General features: G+C 53.3%; 1 non-coding gene across 1 annotated transcript in view; it reads right to left on the bottom strand.

The window, feature by feature from the left end:
- The window catches only part of LOC126433738 (small subunit ribosomal RNA), a 1,910-nt gene extending 394 nt beyond the window's left edge, over window positions 1-1,516 (bottom strand). The window contains exon 1 of the ribosomal RNA XR_007578716.1: window positions 1-1,516. This exon is cut by the window's left edge and continues 394 nt beyond it. This is a non-coding gene — a ribosomal RNA (small subunit ribosomal RNA).
- Window positions 1,517-5,000: the final 3,484 nt, after the last annotated feature.

Here is a 5,000-nt window from a genome sequence, read left to right as displayed (position 1 = left end):
GCGGCTAGAAGCCGCCTGTCCCTCTAAGAAGAAAAGTAATCGCTGACAGTACGAAGGATGTCACGCGACTAGTTAGCAGGCTAGAGTCTCGTTCGTTATCGGAATTAACCAGACAAATCGCTCCACCAACTAAGAACGGCCATGCACCACCACCCACCGAATCAAGAAAGAGCTATCAATCTGTCAATCCTTCCGGTGTCCGGGCCTGGTGAGGTTTCCCGTGTTGAGTCAAATTAAGCCGCAGGCTCCACTCCTGGTGGTGCCCTTCCGTCAATTCCTTTAAGTTTCAGCTTTGCAACCATACTTCCCCCGGAACCCAAAAGCTTTGGTTTCCCGGAGGCCGCCCGCCGAGTCATCGGAGGAACTGCGGCGGATCGCTGGCTGGCATCGTTTATGGTTAGAACTAGGGCGGTATCTGATCGCCTTCGAACCTCTAACTTTCGTTCTCGATTAATGAAAACATACTTGGCAAATGCTTTCGCTTCTGTTCGTCTTGCGACGATCCAAGAATTTCACCTCTAACGTCGCAATACGAATGCCCCCGCCTGTCCCTATTAATCATTACCTCGGGTTCCGAAAACCAACAAAATAGAACCGAGGTCCTATTCCATTATTCCATGCACACAGTATTCAGGCGGGCTTGCCTGCTTTAAGCACTCTAATTTGTTCAAAGTAAACGTGCCGGCCCACCGAGACACTCACTCAAGAGCACCCTGGTAGGATTGCAACGGGGTCCGCCTCGGGACGCACGAGCACGCACGAGGCGCGTCGCACGCCTTCGACTCGCCCCACCGGCAGGACGTCCCACGATACATGCCAGTTAAACACCGACGGGCGGTGAACCAACAGCGTGGGACACAAATCCAACTACGAGCTTTTTAACCGCAACAACTTTAATATACGCTATTGGAGCTGGAATTACCGCGGCTGCTGGCACCAGACTTGCCCTCCAATAGATACTCGTTAAAGGATTTAAAGTGTACTCATTCCGATTACGGGGCCTCGGATGAGTCCCGTATCGTTATTTTTCGTCACTACCTCCCCGTGCCGGGAGTGGGTAATTTGCGCGCCTGCTGCCTTCCTTGGATGTGGTAGCCGTTTCTCAGGCTCCCTCTCCGGAATCGAACCCTGATTCCCCGTTACCCGTTACAACCATGGTAGGCGCAGAACCTACCATCGACAGTTGATAAGGCAGACATTTGAAAGATGCGTCGCCGGTACGAGGACCGTGCGATCAGCCCAAAGTTATTCAGAGTCACCAAGGCAAACGGACCGGACGAGCCGACCGATTGGTTTTGATCTAATAAAAGCGTCCCTTCCATCTCTGGTCGGGACTCTGTTTGCATGTATTAGCTCTAGAATTACCACAGTTATCCAAGTAACGTGGGTACGATCTAAGGAACCATAACTGATTTAATGAGCCATTCGCGGTTTCACCTTAATGCGGCTTGTACTGAGACATGCATGGCTTAATCTTTGAGACAAGCATATGACTACTGGCAGGATCAACCAGGGAGCTGCGTCAACTAGAGCTGAGCAGCCGGCCGCCCGGGAGTGTGTCCCGGGAGCCCGCGCGAACACGCAAGCGTCCGCTCAATTATTCTGCAAACAGGAGGAGGCTGAGCTCCCCTGCACAATACACCTCGAAACCCTCTCAGGTCCCGGCGGCGCGCAGCGCCGTCCTAAGTACTTGGTCGGGTTCGAGAGAGGCGCAATCGCCCGGAGTTTGGCGAGTAGACGCTTTAGGTGCGACCACCCGTGCTCCCAACTGAGCTTGCCGCTGCCGACAGAGGCCCGGGAGCGTGCTGTCGTGGCATTGCCGGCGGGAGACAACACGCGCCACCTACGGTGGCCGGCAGCTCCAACGCCAGCGCCACAGAAGGACAAAAGCCCCACTTGGGTGCCGAAGCGAACTCTCCCAGCACAGCGCACGCGCCAACACGTCCGCACAGCTGCGATACAATCCACCTGCGAGAACCGCAGAGGCGACCGAGCAGCAGACGGCGTCGCGGCGCCGAGCGCCGGGCGGCGGCGCATCCTCAGCGCACACAGTCCTCAATCGGACCAGCACACTGCAGATGTCCACCGCGCTTCGCACCGGGCCCGCGAGGACCTACTTTGGCCGCACGGCGCCGCGTGCAGGGTGCGCCGGCGCGCAGCTGCGCCGCCTGCCGCCTCCGTCGGCCGGCGCGCCTGCCACTGGCCGCCCCCACCAGCCGGCTGTAGCGCGTGCGCCCACGCACCGCGCGGCCAGCACGCCGGGAGGCCCCCCCTCACCGGCCGGGGACGGTCCCACCCAGCCACCGCCGCGTATCGCTTCACACCCACATGCCATTCACGTTCGTGGGCATGGTGGGTATCGCTGAAACAACCGGTTGGTAGCTCAACCGATCGTCGCCATCACTGATTCACCTCTAGCGAGAACAACCGCACCACAACGGTTTACCAGTTCTTCATTTGCGTAACGTCACCAGCAAACGTAGACGTCCATCGCCATTTGCAAATTCAACGATTGTTGCATGCCTGTGTCAGGTGTCACGACACACTATGTCTGCCCACATACACGCAACAACATGTGCACGCTTCGCGAACACGTGGAAGGTGGCCCCCGTACGTATGCGATGTCCATTGCGCGAACGACTGTCAACCGGCCTCTGTCGCATGTCGCAGATGTGGAACGCAGTGCACCATGCTATCACGGTGTGTGAGAAGAGACGACTACGTCTGACAACACGCGCCACTACATCAACAGACGGCTCATGGTGATCGCCATCCACGGCATACCATACTGCAATCCAGCTCTTATAGGGAGACGACACGTAGCTGAGTGCACAATATTTGGACCGTATGGTTCGCCGTTGTTGGCGCAGTCGTGGTACGGTCACACATGTACCACGATGTATCATTCAGTACATGAGGACCAATGTGCAGTACAGTGTGTGATTTGGACGTACAACATCAGCGGACAGTTGACACAAGCCGTACCACAACGTAGGCTGTGCTTCGCCATGCGAATGCCAATGAACAACTGCGAAGGGCATTGAGCATGTACGTCCTGCTGCCGTCCGCATTACAGTGTATAGCTGCAAGGTGTTTAACATGAAGCGATACTCTGGGGACCGGGCAGTGCGAGTAGCAAACTATATTGCGGGGGTTGCAGTTAGGCAACACTACACTAATTTAACGCATCGTATGACAATTACAGAGCAGGTTAAGGCCCAACGTGTGTTGGGTTAAGGCGCAACGTGGGTTGGGTTAAGGCGCAACGTGGGTTAGGTTAAGGCGCAACGTGGGTTGGGTTAAGGCGCAACGTGGGTTAGGTTAAGGCGCAACGTGGGTTAGGTTAAGGCGCAATATAGGTTAGGTTAAGGCGCAATATAGGTTAGGTTAAGGCGCAATATAGGTTAGGTTAAGGCGCAATATAGGTTAGGTTAAGGCGCAATATAGGTTAGGTTAAGGCGCAATATAGGTTAGGTTAAGGCGCAATATAGGTTAGGTTAAGGTACAATATGGGTTAGGTTAAGGCGCAATATAGGTTAGGTTAAGGTACAATATGGGTTAGGTTAAGGTACAATGTGGGTTAGGTTAAGGTACAATGTGGGTTAGGTTAAGGCGCAATATAGGTTAGGTTAAGGTACAATATGGGTTAGGTTAAGGTACAATGTGGGTTAGGTTAAGGTACAATGTGGGTTAGGTTAAGGTACAATATGGGTTAGGTTAAGGCGCAATATAGGTTAGGTTAAGGTACAATATGGGTTAGGTTAAGGCGCAATATAGGTTAGGTTAAGGTACAATATGGGTTAGGTTAAGGTACAATGTGGGTTAGGTTAAGGTACAATGTGGGTTAGGTTAAGGCGCAATATAGGTTAGGTTAAGGTACAATATGGGTTAGGTTAAGGTACAATGTGGGTTAGGTTAAGGTACAATGTGGGTTAGGTTAAGGTACAATGTGGGTTAGGTTAAGGTACAATGTGGGTTGGGTTAAGGTACAATGTGGGTTAGGTTAAGGTACACATTGTTGTAAGGAAAGGTGTATTGGGGGGGGGGGGGGGCGGCGGCGGCGGCGGCGGCCGGTTTGTTGATTGTGATTATAGTAAGTGGATGCCTGCGGCATCATCTGATTTGCCACGTCAGGATGCACCTTTGGCTCATGACAGGCGGCGCTCTGATTCCATGCTTGTGGCAGACCTGTGTCTTTCATTCCTGCCATTGTTTGTGTGCTGTGACAGGAGGCAGTATTGTGATGTTGGGTGTACCCCTGTGTAGGACATGTGTGGGTGTTGGTGGCTTAGCTGAGCAATGGTGGTTGTCGGAAGGGTGGGGTATTCTGTTTTGTGAGTGGACCTCCCGGTCTGGTTATGATAGTGTGGATTGTCTAATGTGGCGGAGAGGATGCACTGGGTGTTGTTCCATGCTGGTGCTTACATATTGTCTTTGTGCCTGTTACAGGCAGAGAGTAGTGCGTGATAAGAGTGTCTGGCTGACGTGTGGTTGTGATTGTGAGCAGAGTCTTTCAGCATGTATACGGACAGTTGTATACATTATCTGTATTTTGATGGCTCTATCTATTACTAATCAGCGCCGTGTATACGTTTCATCCGGTTCCAGTCGAAACTGTTGTATCTCTGTACATTAGTGACACGGCGAGGCCGCCATGTAGTTACTCGTCTCGGCAGCTTCCACCGGTGTATGGCAAATGATTATAAGGAATCAGTCTAGTCGTCAATACCGATAGTGTGACGTCACATGTCTGGGGTGGGGGACGCTGCGCCCTTCCGGTGGGTCATGGCCTAGGAAGACTCTTCCCACGCAGGGGGGCTTGGACTGTCATTGACTCTTCCGAGTAATATACTTGCCGTACGTTTTTGCGACTGCGAGTGCAACGCTCACCGGTACCGAAATGGATGGAGCGCCTCCTAGCTGCCGCTGAGCATCTGCATTCGTACAGAGAGCAACGCGATCGCGTCTGTAGCTCGTACGTGGTACAGCTCGCAGCTCAT

This window comes from Schistocerca serialis, unplaced genomic scaffold (genome assembly GCF_023864345.2).
Source record: "Schistocerca serialis cubense isolate TAMUIC-IGC-003099 unplaced genomic scaffold, iqSchSeri2.2 HiC_scaffold_1173, whole genome shotgun sequence".
NCBI classification, from domain to species: domain Eukaryota; kingdom Metazoa; phylum Arthropoda; class Insecta; order Orthoptera; family Acrididae; genus Schistocerca; species Schistocerca serialis.
Note: the sequence above shows the minus strand (reverse complement) of the source record. Positions and strands in the feature narration are given on the sequence as shown.